Source organism: Argopecten irradians, chromosome 8 (assembly GCF_041381155.1).
Source record: "Argopecten irradians isolate NY chromosome 8, Ai_NY, whole genome shotgun sequence".
Classification (NCBI taxonomy): domain Eukaryota; kingdom Metazoa; phylum Mollusca; class Bivalvia; order Pectinida; family Pectinidae; genus Argopecten; species Argopecten irradians.
Genome location: NC_091141.1, coordinates 16798813 through 16815528, shown reverse-complemented (window position 1 = coordinate 16815528; position 16716 = coordinate 16798813). Strand labels below are relative to the sequence as shown.

General features: G+C 34.7%; 1 protein-coding gene across 1 annotated transcript in view; it reads left to right on the top strand.

Annotated features, from left to right (window-relative positions):
• Positions 1 to 16716, top strand: part of LOC138329515 (low-density lipoprotein receptor-related protein 4-like) — a 114891-nt gene that overhangs the window by 22478 nt on the left and 75697 nt on the right. The gene's annotated exons all lie outside the window — the stretch shown is intronic.

Here is a 16716-nt window from a genome sequence, read left to right as displayed (position 1 = left end):
ATTGGCCAAGTATTGACAAAGTTATGACTTGATGAATCGGGAAATTTACGAAAAATATGCTAGGTAGACATTTCCCTGTCCGGTCAAAATTTCGTCTCGGCTCTAATGGGCACCTCAAAAACCAAGCCAAAATCACAAACTCTACGCTTGTGGTGGTAAACAGTACCCATAATTGTGTTCTTCTACAATCTCCGTTGGAGGTGTCATAACCCGTACTTTGTAGAAACTCCATTTAAACATCGTGTAGCTCACTTACTTTAACCGTCACCGCTATGCTATTTGTTCTTCGGAACGCTTCTCGAGTTTACACATAAGCACAACATAACATAATTTGCATAATGTAGGCACGATATATATGTAAAGTCGAGAAGCGTTCCGAGAGAGAAAAATGAACATGGCGGTGACGGTTAAAGTAAGTGAGCTACACGATGTTTAAATGGAGTTTCTACAAAGTACGGGTCATGACACCTCCAACGGAGATTGTGGATGAACAAAGTTATGGGTACTGTTTACCACCACAAGCGTAGATTTTGTAGTTTTGGCGTGGTTTTTGAGGTACCCATTAGAGCCGAGACGACATTTCGTCAGGACAGGGAAATGTCTACCTAGCATATTTTTCGTAAATTTCTCCATTCATCAAGCCATAACTTCGTCAGGACAGGGAAATGTCTACCTAGCATATTTTTCGTAAATTTCTCCATTCATCAAGCCATAACTTCGTCAATACTTGGCCAATTTTGTTCCTCAAGCACTCAATGGAAAGATAAATTATTTCTCTTTAAGTTAAGATATCCGTCAATGTCGTATAGAACCCATTTATTAAAATAATCACGGTTTTAAAAAAAATAGGTCCGTTTTTCTCGACCGCCGAGTTCATACCCTTGATACTATAATATATATCACTGGTAACCCAAAATGTGTTAATTCTTGCCGAAACTTGTTAGAATAACGGCAGAATACTTAATTTTTAACAAGTTTCGGCAGGATTAGCATATGTGCTTTTTTTATTCAGTATTAACCCTTTATATTAAGACTTTTCCTCAGAATTCCAATTCGATTAATAAAATTAAGTATTTCTGCCGTAAAATTAAGTATTTTTCTGTCCGCCGTGGGTCGTGACGGCTGACGGCCGAATAACAGAGGTTATCAGTCACAATTACCCAACTTCGTTACGTGCACGGCTATTTATTGCTACATTGTCGGAGGTTGGGAATCGCCAAACTTTTCCGATGCGACGGTGAAATTAACAGATTCGGCGATAGAATTAAGAGTTTCTGCGTTTATATTCAGTGTTTCTGCGTTTATATTCAATGTTTCTTCGCTAATATTAACACATTTCGTCGCTTACATCGAGCGGGGCGCGCCGAGCCGTGACGGCCGAGCACACGGCTTACACAGGTAAACTTTACCTTGTGAAACGAGACTTACAGCCGTCAGCCGATTGTACCTGTAAAATAATTATGTTTACAATTCTCTTTTCCCCTTTAAAAATACATATATCCTCATTATTCTATTCTCCTATCTTGTGTTGTTTTCTTTCCCGCGTCTCGTCATTTGAGCTATGCATTTTGCACCTTTTTTCGGAAGAGTTCCGATACGAGCAGTAACAAATGAATAACTGTCAAACGGTAACAAATGAATAACTGTCTAGGTTATGTGTAAAATATGTGTATATACACAGGGATTAACTATGACAAACAAATTATGTGTTTGATTATGTGCAATTACATGTATGTATATTTCTTCTCACAAATTTGAATTGTTGACGATATCAAAATAAGATCGTTTTCCATAAAATAAATAAATATTTGTTATTTACAGACGTTTTGAAAGCTATTTTGCTGTTGCCTTTAATTGTAAAATGCTGATTAAGTGTTATATATAATGATCTGCTTTTCAGTTTTGCTGAATTGATTTTATATACATAAAACGACTGATATCATATTCTGGTAATATTTGATGTACTTTGTTGCATGTAAATTCCAGTATTTATTTATTTCTGCGTTTATATTCAATGTTTCTCCGTTTATATTCAATGTTTCTGCGTTTATATTAACACATTTCGTCGCTTACATCGAGCGGGCGCGCCCGAGCCGTGACGCAAGGTAAGCCTAGTACTATACATGTATACAGCATATATAGGTATACGTAAGATCTACAATTTGAGTTTTTCGAGTAAATGGTTATTCTAGCTTTATGATGTAGATATTTTCAGTTTCAAAACATTCCATTTACACCACTTCAAAAATTCAAACAAGCATATATTTAACTTTAGATTAGATAATCAGTCCAATTTGATAGCGATATCAAAATGATGTTCGGATCAGTCTGGACTGAGATTTAGATAGCATATGATGTAAAGTTCAGTGTAATAAAAAACAGTATAATGTAACACTATCTTTTTACGAGTAAAATCCCAAAATTTAGCATGAATATATCTAGAATCCGTGTTTTTATTTCATTCAAACTTCTGCTATAACGATATGATGCAAACACGGCACCGTTTTTGAGTAAAAATAGAATGTGGACGGTTATCAGTTATGTGATATTGGAGTTACAGTACCGAACTTATACCGAAAATAATATGTATATCTATATTGTTGCCTTTGAAACTTTATCCATAACGTTTACTAAAAAGCAGAAATACATCAATGGTATTTCTGATATATGTTCCTATATTACAGTTTAAGTGTAGATTTAAATTCATTATTTCAAAATTATACTAAATCCTTAATAGTATACTCATTGTCGACCGTTTTGTATATCATACCGAGATTTAATAGTATGATATATGAACATTTATCGTATAATCCAAAAAGTAACCACATACAGTGTTCAAATGAAAATTGAAATTATTCGTATACAGGCATTAAAAATAGATATAATATCTTGTACCTTTTTAAAAATATACTAAGTGATATTTAAATAAGTATATTTAGTGTGATAATGTTGTAACCCTTCTTGTATGACTATACATGTACATTAAGATTCGAAACGGTGAAAATACATGCTTAGAATTTTTACTAATACCTTAGAAATTACTGGAGATTGCTATATGCCACAATTCCGTAATTACAGTCTAGACTGGAATGATTTTTAAGGTTAAACCTTTAGTTGAACTAGTTCTTAGAACCATTTTTGTTTCTGAATAAGTCACCTTCCATTTTTGTTTTACCTGCGTACGACATATATATATGTGTGTATGTAATATGTATTCCTAGGTATGATCAAGTATATTTTATTTCCATTTGCTTTTACATCTTCATTCTAAAAATGGAGGTGACAATAAAAAAACCTAGAGCATAGATGTACGGGGTTTCCATAATTCAAAAATCGCAATCCAATTAACGGATGTCATAACCTGATTGACAGTAAGACAATAGCAAATACCCGATATAGTCCACCGAATAGCAAATTGCCCGCGGCCAGGTAATTACAGGTGAGTTCGATGAACGGCGTTGTGTACAGGTAAATAACATCCTGGTCAAGGTATTACATAACCATCAAACCAAAGGCATGGCTAATTATATATCTATAATGTCGGTGTATCTACTAGTATATCGATTAAAACTTGAAAGCGACCGCACGGTCTGAAAAAATAGTTTGTTTTGCTTAATATCTCAATATTTAGATCTTTTATAATATCGAAAGTAAATTCTTTCTACCACATGTTGAAACGTTTTTTACGGTATTGTAATAAATGTATCTTGATTTATTCGGTTAGCAACACACAACGCAATGTTTGTAATGATAAATCATCGGTGTGTACGTATGTCAAGCGTCATATCCTTGATGCATTAATCAAGAATTTCTTCAATTGTTACGTACAATTTCATTCTACAGTCACAAACTTTGCAATTCACAATGTATCAAAGATACAGACTACAGGAAAATATTATTTAATTAAAGCGTATTCGTTGCTGAACTCCTCGACAAAAAATCGGAAACTTTTATTTCTGTGTGGATACCTGCTATTAGAGCACAAATTAGAGTATTTGAAACATGGAATTTCACTCTTTTAGTTATTTATATTCGAGACAAAGTTATTGTACGATTAACTTCACTCAAAAGTAATCATAAAAAAAATCTTTGATCTGCTTTTCCTGTGACCGTCGATGTAAGTGATAGCACATCAGTTAAAGTACAGCAATAAGCCACGGACTATTGTGACGTCACACGGTTTAGGGCTAGAAAATATGCATAATCGGGCGGGTCAGAAAATTTGACCTCGATATCGGCGGTTTACAGGTTATTCCGGTCGCGCGCGGCACGGAGAGGTTTCTACACGGTCTAATAAAGCCATTTCCAGCATAAACTGAAATTATCATTTTTGACTGCACAAATCCTTTAAATATATCATGGAATTATAAATGCTTATAAATCCTTATAAATCCTTGTATATATGTAATCGTGTTTCGTATTTTATGAACACTTTTTTAACTTGATTTAGGCCTAATAGTTATCGGACTAACGCACCATTTTATCATAATAAAAATGTAAATGTGTACAGATTACCGAGTACCCGGATGTACTGTTACGTGAATCTCCTAAAATTGCTGACTTGCAATATGGCGTGTGTGTCAATGAATATATATATAAAGTCAAGTGAATGTATTATATATGCCAATTCATAAATACTTGGTACTGAAACCACCCCCATTTTGTATCCCAACATCGTCAAGGATTTATAAGTAAGTAGAACTGTCTCTTTACCCTACTAAACACCACGCATAACGCTAGACGAACCGGGAAATCGAGTCCAACGAAACACCAATGTAAAGTTAATAAAATTTCACAACGTTTAGTACTTGCTTTAAGGACGGAAGATTTAGAAGATATGTCTTAAATTTTTGTTAAAAAATACGACAACTCACGAAATGACGCTTCAGAAAGTAAGACGGTAACCCTCGCACCCACAAGCTACATCAAAGGCTGCGCCGGCGGATATCAACGGAAAATCAGTCGTCGCCCAACGTCACGGTCAGTACACAAACGCAAAAGCTCCTACGTCGTACTTGTCCAAAACCCAGCGTGACTTATTCACCTCACATACGTCCTTGGTATCATCAAGGATGTATTTTAGACAAAAATCCTTAGTATCATATTATCATCTTATTACAAGGATTTATAAGTATACGTCCTTGTCTTATTATAAGCGACCGCGGTGTGAAAAAGTGCTCACAGAAATTAGACATACACTACATATGAAACTATATATTGCTATGGTCTCATTAAATTATTAGGTAGCTGTATGACTGTGTTTCTGGTGTTAAAAATCATACACATATGATCGCATTGAAAAAGTGTATACAACTATCGTCGGCCATTTTTCTCACTTCGAGCTCCCCAAAATTCATACGCATCCCCTTCGTAACCCGCGCAGGGTACCGCTAGCTAGCTCCTACCCGTGGTGTCCAGGATGGCCCCAATAGGGCAAGCAATATAGCTAAATTTGTCCACGGCGTCCGTTTTCTGTGGAGTTAATTAGTCGGATGACACGTGTGCGGTACACAGTACACCTGAGAGGTGTATATATGGCGACAACATATAAGTAAATGTACAGGTAATATAATTCACCTGACAGAGAGAGAAGAACATATACTGGCAATAAGTTTTTGCTTGTAAAAGACTTAATATCTTGCGCATGCTTAAACACAAAATTGACAGGAAATCGTTGGAATCTTTATATCTCTCTTTCATCCGCCCCATCTTAGAATATGCCTCTTCTGTGTGGGATAACTGTAATATTGGAGACGAAAAACTTCTTGAATCTGTCCAAATTGATGCAATAAAAATTATTACTGGCCTCAGAAGTGGAACGTCTCATCAAATATTATATTATGAATCTGGGTTTGAAAAATTAAAAGAGAGACGTAATAGACATAAACTCATTTTAATGTACAAAATAATAAATCACTTAACGGCTGACTATCTATATCACACTATTGAACCCTATATTAATAATAATGTTACTCACCGACTTCGCACTAATAGATTCTTTAATATTCCTCCATCCAGAACATGCACCTATGACCGTAGTTTCTTTCCCGATACAATGCGCCTATGGAATAATCTTGACCATTCTATTACCTCATCCCCTACTCTTAGTACTTTTAAAAAAGAATTTAAATAAAACTCAAACACACTCTAATAGTAATGCTGTTAACTTCACCTCCTGTAATCCAAGAAAACTTAATATAATACTATGTCAATTACGTAATAATGCGAGCAATCTAAACTTTGACAAATATAAAGACCACCTTATTGATGACCCTGCTTGTTCCTGTGGCGCTGCTTGTGAAAAATGCTGATCACTATTTTTTCTTCTGTCCTCTTTTTACTGACTCCAGACACTTTATTACTAACATTGCTAATCATTTCAATCATATCTCTTCTAAACTATTAACATCTGGTGATATCCAATTATCTATTGAAGAGAAACAATTCATCCTTTCTAATGTGACTAATTATATCTCTGCCACTAACAGATTCAATTAATCCTAGCTATCCTGTTAAATTTGTTATTTAGTCATATACTTACTATAAATATACTTATTTATGAATATCATATGCTAATCTTCTTGATGTAAGTTTAATCTTATATCTTTAATCGATGAATCTGAGTAAAGCTACACTATGTGTGTATGTGTGTGAGAGAGGGGTATGTATGTGATTGTTTATATGTATATATTCACTTACATTAATCCTGTAATATTGTCTATTTATGTATGTAAATATGTATGCAATGTAACCTCCGGGACGGGAGATGACTTATATAGGCTTGCCTGTTGTCAGATCCCTTTAATATTTGTTATTAATAAAATATGTTGAAATGAAGAGCTCCCCAAAATGCATACGCATCCCCTTCGTAACCCCGCAGGGTACCGCTAGCTAGCTCCTACCCGTGGTGTCAGGATGGCCCCAATAGGGCAAGCAATATAGCTAAATTTGTCCACGGCGTCCGTTATCTGTGGAGTTAATTAGTCGGATGACACGTGTGCGGTACACAGTACACCTGAGAGGTGTATCTATGGTGACAACATATAAGTAAATGTACAGGTAATATAATTCACCTGACAGAGAGAGCAGAACATATACTGGCAATAAATTGTTTTTTTTTTGTAAAGTTCATTCTTTGTAAACCCCCATTAAAGTGTACTGGGTTAAAAGGGTCTTCCCGAACTTCACTGACAATCTAGTCTCTGTCTTTCGTTGATTAGCATTTTGAGTATATAATTTTTAACAAATGTATAGCACAGTGATCGTTCATATGATATTTTATGTTTATCATAGTGACGTTGTGTATCGATTACGTCACGCACTAAATATAGCCTTGAAAAAATTGCTAGCCGTTGGTCGGTTTGTGTTGACACAATATTCCATGTTAATGTGTATTTTATGGTGTAATAAATAACATGCCAGCTATGATAACTCCCAGTAACTGGGTTTCGAAAGGTGTGCTCTTAAACTGAAAATTGTATGAAAATTCTGTTATTATGTGACCTTCTTATTAGTGCTTTATTCGATTCGTGCCATGACGGTTCATCAGGATATTTATTCAAACCAATATTATTTTCACTTTTGTGTCTCTTTTTTAGAAATAAGATATGATGATTAATACAGACACCGGTATATCCCGATGTCATTTCCTATAACGAGTTGTACATAGATCTAACAAATATCCCCAGCTAACCAGTTGCTTTTAAAGACGTTTTTAATATTGTCCAGTGATAGTAATATTAGGAAAAAACCCTTTTAAAGATATTTTTAGGTGTAACGACGTCACGAGTATAAAAAATGCATACTGAATCAGAAACGTATAAAAAATTAATGTATGTCGTTAAGTTTCAGATTCAATAAGTTAATCGACAAAGAAATAATAATTTTAAAAAATTCGTTGAAACCTCACTACCATTATGTGTAAACTGGAATATGAAGAAATATACACGTTTTATCATTTAACCAATCGATGTATACAGCTCCCTTTACTACTCTCCTTATGGTCGTATCCAGAGTACCTCTCTTTGACGACACAAAAGAAATCATACATGACCAAGCTAAGTTCGCTTCGTTGTAATAACATAGGCCTGGGCATGGCCTCGTAATTAGGGTAGTAGTAAAAACCTTTACCATAACACTGACTAATTAGCAAAGACAGTATATCACCATTGTTTATTTAAGTCAAACATGTAATTTTATTAAAATTATGTAATATCAAATAAAAAAAACAATTGTGAGAAAGAGTGATCTTTTTAATGCACCAATCTAATTATTTTCCTATAAAGCTATTGCCAAGATAGTCAGATGACCGTTAAGGCCCTTGGGCCTCTTGTTAATTCCGTCTTTGTACTAGGCCTAAATTGTGGATACAAAACCTGTTGTTGTTTTTTTTAAAAGATGCTACAATGAGGAATTCCACATTAAAATATTTTTAGATATTTCAATGTGAATACAGATTTTATAGAAGATTGTTAAAAAATTAGAAAAAAAATAATGTGCTTTTGAAGAAAACCTTGTAAGCAGTATGTAATCAGCTGAATAGAAGAGATATATGTGTGGTGGTGATCTAGGTTCGTGAGTATAAAATGTGTTACAACAACTCTATGATATACTGGATGGGTATATCCTTCTATAAATCACAGCACAAATTGTAGGGAATGTGAAATAAACAACCAAGTGAATCGTTCAATTAGTGGCATAAGTTATCCTCTATTACTAAAACATGTGCATTACATGATAAACCTATGAGAAAAATAATGCAAAGACTGGTCATTAACGTTCTTATCTATAAGTAATAGACTTGGAAATGCACTCCCTTTCCCTGTGTTAGAGTCATAGATTCAGATAACGTTGGAATTTCTATGTTAAGGATATGTATAAAATCCATTTATCAACAAGAATATAACAAATTCTTTTCTGTGATTAACCAGCCTTTTAGTAATCTATGATGTGATGATTCAATTTGATGGTAGATGCAAATCCTTATTTGTGTCGTGGAAGAATTTAAATTTGATGGACGACCTCGTAATGGACGGGTGCCATGGTATGATAGACTTAAAACAGCAGCTTGATCTAATTACAGTAGATTGCTCTATAGGAAATACCCAACAAAGATTGCCTGGATATTCAGATGTATGGATACAATGTGATTATGATACATTCTTTTTGTATATTAAAAAATGAACTAGAAATCATACATACATGGTTTAAAATGCCAGCATAATAGAAGTCTTGAAAATTATCTCATATATTTGATACTTACTAAACAAAGTTTTGTTTCTTAGAATCTCTATCAAGACAAAAAAGTCTGATCATTAATTGCTATCATGCCATGTAAATTGACCTATATCTGTCTCTGTCCATCTGTCTGTCTGTCTGTCCGTCTGGCTGTCTTGCTCTGAGCATTGATTGGGCAATTTGTTCATTATATGTATGCACTCTGTTGATTATGATAATCAATGTGTGTATAAGTATTGTCAGTGGTTTGTTCGATCAGTTGTGCTCTTGCATTTGGTACCAATTACATGTACACGGTAGTCACTTCGAGAGCATTTCATTGTGTTGAAAGATGTGGAGAACAAAATAGAATATGCAAGTGTTGTTTATACATACAATGCTCCAACAACGGCACAGATTGTGTAATAAATGGCCAAACGACAATACAGTGTCAATTATCCAGTTATGTGTGGAACAATGCAACACAAAACGATAATTAGAAGTAACGCTACAAGTTGAGCTAATCTCTAAACAAATTAGTCGGACAAACTTCGTCAGTCGCAATGCTGTCTACATCTAAGGGGAATAACTCATCATCATTAACACTGTCTACATCTAAGGGGAATAAAGGGGAATAACTCATCATGATTCATATGTTTATGAGACCCAGTAGATCCTAAGGAATACTTTAGGTCCTTTATTGCTCAGACTCCCCTCTCCATGCTGCTGAGAATCCCACCTGTGTGTCAGCACATGATGGTACAGCTGTATTGTTTTCACAGATTCATGTTGTCGATCTTTGCCCATGAGAATTAACCCTTTTCTGATAATGTACATGGGAGAAGAAAGAAGCTGGGACCAGTGATAATATTTCCATACAATAACATGGAATATTGATTCATGGCATTGATTTCTGTTGTTACACTCTTGATTTTTGGACTCCAGAGCTTACTAGAAAATCAATGGCATGTTTTCATGTATTACTTAAAACCATGTGTTAATTGAATGGAGTGACTTTGGCTATGGCCATAAATAAGAAGGAAATTGAGGGAAAGGGAAGCTTTTTAGCTGTCTTTGTGAGAATCGCCATGTTAAAAAAACCAACTTTGTCTAAAAGAGTTTCCATTAGCTTCAATTCAAAACAATTAGTTTTAATTGCATAAGAAAGCAATGCTATCTCTACATTTACATTCACAGCTTGGCAAACTATATATAGACCAAAATGTGTATTCATGCAATCAGATGATTGGTTACAGTGTTTAACCATATTACCTCTATAGCCCTGGTCTTATTCATTGTAGTGACTGCAAACCCATGTGGGGTAATGTACATTAGGAACTGATGGTAAGTTAGTGGTTTTTCTCTGGGTACTCCTGCTGTTCTCTATCTTAACCTGGCATATATTATCCTGGCTGTTAATTCTGTATTTGCATATTACGGACTTATCTTCCCTTGCTGAATAATATGCAAAGATGGATTAGAATGTGAAACTTGAATTAAAATAAACAACTTATCAGGAGTTTACGTTCAATTGAGGATCCTTTCCAGGGCTTCCGTTTCAAACACTACATACACGCTTATACACATCACATACAATTGGGAGGCCGTCCTTACATGACCCTGGCTGTTAATAGGACGTTAATATAATCAAACAAACAAAGAAGCTTCTGTTGCGAGGTTAATACAGTTGTTTTGACACGATTAGTTTTAATTCCAATTTTTGTTGCACCCTCAAAGAGTTTGTTCTTGTATATGATAGGGTAGTAGATTGGTTAATCAATACCAATGCTGAAATCTTTTTTAAATAGACACATAGCTTTGCTTTTATTAGCCCACTTTTCATTATTTTATTCAAATTAAAAAGAAATAAAATCTAACATTGAAGGTCTAATGGTACCATAATGTGCCAAAATAAAAAGTCTGACGCAATCTTGTCTGCCAATTCACTACCAGTTTGATATGGTTACATCGACACAGCAGGAAACTCTAAATCAACTGTTAGCCCAAAAAGTAATTTTAATGCAGAAAAGCCTCAGCAACATATGACAATGTGATAACATATACATCAGCATTCAGTTCCTTGTAAATGGGAGGGAAAAATAGGTCAAAATGGCAACTAAGGGTGTTAAACTCTGATATTTGAAATTTAAAGTTCATCTATACTTTTACAGCAGTTATGAATAATCATTGCCAAAGTCATGATCTGAAGGAGAAAGGAAAAGTGGATTCAAAACCTTAACAACCAATATAATTCTGTTCACTCTAAAATTGTATGTATTGTGGAAAGTCATAGTCCTAAAACCTGTATGAATCTGGTCTTAAACTCAAGTTTCTCCCTAGAGATTTGTCAGATCAATGTTCTACTGGAAGCATTATAACACTCAAGTCATTCATTGCTATACAAATTTTCTGAATGTTCCAAGGGCTGAGGTTACAGAAAAAAAGTTTATCACCCACATCTGATTTCTCATTCCTATCAGACAAATATAATGTTCCCTGTAGCCAAGCTCAAGTGAAAACATGACTTCTATCTTGTCGTTTCTATTTATTTTCTAGTTAAAGCAAATCCAGGGGATTTATGTAGGAATAAACATATCTTTCTGGAGAATTGGTTAGGCTAATTATAATTCCTGTTTTTATCCATTCAATAACAGGGTGAAAAAATGCGACTTGTATAGCCATAGTGATTTATAGTGTTCTTGTATCCCCTCCCTCATCAAATGTACCGATCCAATGTTCTATTAGAGTACTAGTTCTATTCATGTTATTCTGGATTCAAAGGTGAGACTCCAAAGATTGTAATAAAATGGGTATAAAAGAAAAGTCCTCCTGTTGAGCGTGGCATGATCTCCCAGGGAATGGACCAGCGAGTTTGGGGAGGGATTCAGAAAATATAATTAGATTTTCATATGAGACAGAGGTTGGTATTTAAGACAGTGATTTATTTGGAAAGGAGTAGCTTTATGGAACTATTAGTCAGATTCATGGTTGTTTTTTCCATAAAGACTTACATTTGTTGGAGTTGGATTTACGTGGGATGATATCACCTTGAATGGTGTATGAATGTTTTCCAGTTCTATACGAAAACACACCCACTGTTTTCATCTAGTATATCATTTTACATCCATTTCTAAAATTGGATGAACCTTTTAATCGAGAGAAAAACAACAAGGGCCATTAGAAAAGATCTAAAACTTGGCAGGTTTTCATATTATCCTAAGAAATGATGTAGTTATTTTTAAAGAACATTCTCAAATTTCATTGGTCCTCAGTATACTCGACTACAATATTAATGTTCTTCAATAGTAAGTCATTTTGACCTCTTAGATAGCTTTGGCATGCATATGCTGCAAAGTCTTATTAAATTTTCAGTTGAATTTTGCCTCAAAATGATCAAAAGGAAAGCACTACAGTTTAAATGAAATAGCATTGTATTAATTGCTACTGTTCGTGATAAACAGGTACTCTCAAACTCACAATTTGTTTATACTATAGCTTGATAACCATCAATTGTCCACCACCATAATCGTTCATGAAAATCTCATTTTAAAGGATTTCTGTTTCTCTAAAGTACATCAAAGTAAATATTTTAGTCTTTTTCCAATTAATGGAGTTTTTGAGGTATATAGAGTCTAACCTGTGTTCTTAATATAGAGGTGTAGGGTTGTTTTAGTCAGATGTTGGAATACAAGTTTAGCGTTTGAGGTAAAAGACCTCACAGAATCCATCATTAGTCTGTCTCATAGCACATTATGGCAGCTTAAGTAGTGGTCATTATCATAGAAAGACAACCTCAAGTACAAATTACAACATTCTATAGTCTGTGTATATGTTTTGCATTCAACCTTTAAATTTTATGGAGCAGATAATGTTCAGTTATTTGAAATATAAGACATGTTTTTAGTTGAACATGATACAGCTTTGATGTTTTGAGGCTCGTAGGGAGATAATACTGCTCCTTGGAATACCTCAACCTCACCTAGGCTTATCAAGTATCACAGCACAGGGACCTGGCGACCACCTCAACCTCACCTAGGGTGATCAAGTATCACAGCACAGGGACTTGGTAACCATCTCAACCTCACCTAGGGTGATCAAGTATCACAGCACAGGGACTTGGTAACCATCTCAACCTCACCTAGGGTGATCAAGTATCACAGCACAGGGACTTGGTAACCATCTCAACCTCACCTAGGCTGATCAAGTATCACAGCACAGGGTCTTGGTAACCATCTCAACCTCACCTAGGCTGATCAAATATCAAAGTACATGGACTTGAAAACCATTTTAACCCTATCTAGGCAAATCAAATATCACAGCACTGAGGGACCTGGAAAACCTCTTAACCTCATACAGGGACCTGAGTACCATCTCAACCTTATCTAGGCCAATCAAGTATCACATCACAGGGACATGGAAACCACCTCAATCTCACCTAGGCTTATTAAGTATCCAAGCACAGGGACCTGGACACCATACAAAAGGAATACCTCAACCTCACTTAGGCTTATAAAGTATCAACGCACAGGGACCTTGAAACCTTCTCAACCTCACCTATGCTAATCAAGTATCACAGCACAGGGACCTAAAAAAACCATCCCAAAGGAATCCCTCAACCTCACCCTAGAGAAGATAACCAGAGAAGATTGAATGAAGCTTTTGAAATCATAAGACATTACCACAGGTATATACAACTGTAAGAACTAGCAATGCTGATTCAATATAATCCCCATCTTAAGTGTGTATTACCTGTATAAGATAATGTTTGAGTGACAAGGTCAAGTGGAACCTGTGGTCTGTTGGCTAACTATTGATCATTCTATGTATTTGTACAAGGTAAATATTTTAACAGAGGCTGAAAACTAAGTGTGTATGTGGACAGATCGTTCTGTAAGGTCTATAAGATAATCCTCTATATATATTGTTATGGATTTGTAGGGGACGTCTAGATCTGCTTTTACACCGATGGCCCATTAGTTTCTATTTTGAAGAAAATACCAGTCTGAAACTCTTATCACAGCATTAGGAAACCTCACTTAGGAAGGAAAGATCATCTAAAAGAATATCTTGTCTAGCAGAGTTCTTTGCTAGGATTACATTGAGATACTTTGAGTAGAGTGCAATACCTTGTTCTATGTATACATATATTGTCTGCAGTTGCAAATAACTACTTCAATTTACATTTGTAATGCACGATGTGCCTATAGTTGTAGTGTTACATTTATATTTGGAAGTACATGTACCACTATATTTGGAAGTACCACCATACATATGCAATTCAAACTCCTACAACAGAAGCTGTGGTATTAATCTGGTACAAAATCTTATGGATAACGGTAAAACTGAAACGAAAATAGAATAATTTGATTATTTGCTTCAAGTACACATGAAAATGATGATAGTGAAACAACATTTAATATATTGATAAACAAGGTCAAGGAAGGAGGTTCAACTGTATCACCTTTAGAAAACTGTAGAATTGACTCTTACATGTTCTGACTTCCTCATTCGTACGTCTGACGAAGTCTTTGGATACATTTATTCTTCACCAAAATGTTACGATCAACAGAAAACACATTGCCTTTTCTTGTTGACAGGTTATTTTATGAAAACTGACATGATACTAATATCTCTCGACATTTTTGAAACATATTTTTTGCCACATAATGCATTTTAATGAAGTTTTTACATTTACTCTGACTGACTATAGTAGTAGAAATCCCAAACAAGATATAGCTGGCTTGTTGCCCAGAGGACAAACCTGGTAAACAATCTGTATGTTTTTAATCTGGGGTGTATTATCTGTAACCCCCAGCCATTAACTAAACAAAGTCTATTGGAAAAGGATTTGTAAACATGAACAAGCTTTCAAAGTGTGAGATGGAAATGACATATGACTTAAATAATACATTTATATGTTATGGCTTATCTCCCTTTAAGATAAGCAATACGTTAGAGGCTAAATTGGGACAAGGAAAGGACTTTTGGATTGGATGGATTTTATCTAAAGTTGTTTTTAAAAAGCTGAAATAAACTGTGGATATTTGCTAAACATATTGGTAATCAAGTGATAATAGCAAATTTTCAGGATATTTGTAAATTTTGATATATTATGTACATTTTTTGAACACTTGATAACTAGGACTAAAAGCCTTTAAAGGTGTTTAAGTTGATAGAAACAATGGTGGCCAACAATTGATATAGAATAGACATATGTTATATACTTGGTAATTTTGCTGGAAGATCGTTTAATGAGCACTTTTAAACAGCTGATCCGCCCATATCATGCAACAGAGTCGCTCCAGCTATGACAACATCAACAAGTTGTATCTTAAAAGACTGTGACTTGCTGCTTTATATTCATGTTGAGGGTTGTAAATTCAACAAGAAAACATTTCATTTCAATTTTTTTTTTCGTAGATGAAAATCACATTTTATTTCATTTTTTTTTTATAATAAATGAAAACCATTAATAAGTTCAATCTGATCTAAGCAGACCTATTATGATCAAAAACTTAATGGTATAATAATTACCTCGGACTACGCAAACAGTCAATTCCATTTTTAAATATCCGTAGTTATTAATGTCAGCAATTTTTTCAAATGAACAGTTGATCAAAGCCAGCAGCTAATGGCTTCTTAATGAAAACATGAAAGTGAGTTTGTCGCATGTAAATATTTGTTATTTACATTTTAGAACACTTTTCATCATATATATACACTTAATTACTAAATTCTAGAAACCTATTTGTGCTTGAACATAGAGAAAAAATGATACCAGAAAATTCGTTCTGAAATGTGCTGTTGTGTGCTGTGGTTAAACCACCCATATCTAAAGGAGACACATTAAACTTATGTCTATAAAACACGGATGTTAGTGTTGATGTATTTGATCAAATAATATAAAAGCCAAATATGATCCTGGTTAAATTGAAGTTCTCTGATACCCATTGATGGAATAGGTGCCAGAGTAGTTGAATATATCACAACACTAATCAACACCTCTGGGTGTGAGATCGAATCCCATGTAAAGCATGTGCAGTTGTCAGGTACTGACTGCTTGTCATGGCTTTTCTTCCTATGTACTCGTGCTTACTTCCTCCACCTAAATTAAAGATGGCCTTAAATGTCCATGGCTGTTAATAGGACAGTAAAACAAACCAGAATCCATTTTCTATTTACCCAGTTTTCATTATGATGGCAGTGGATGCATGGCTGCATCGGTTGAAGAAGTGTCTACACAAGCAAATATGGATGTTTTGGTGCATGTTTGATATTGTGTCTACACAAACAAATATGGATGTTTGGATGCATGTTTGATATTGTGTCTACACAAACAAATATGGATGTTTGGATGCATGTTTGATATTGTGTCTACACAAACAAATATGGATGTTTGGATGCATGTTTGATATTGTGTCTACACAAACAAGTATGGATACGTTAGGTGTCTACAAACAAATGAGTTGGTGCATGTTTGATATTGTGTCTACACAAACA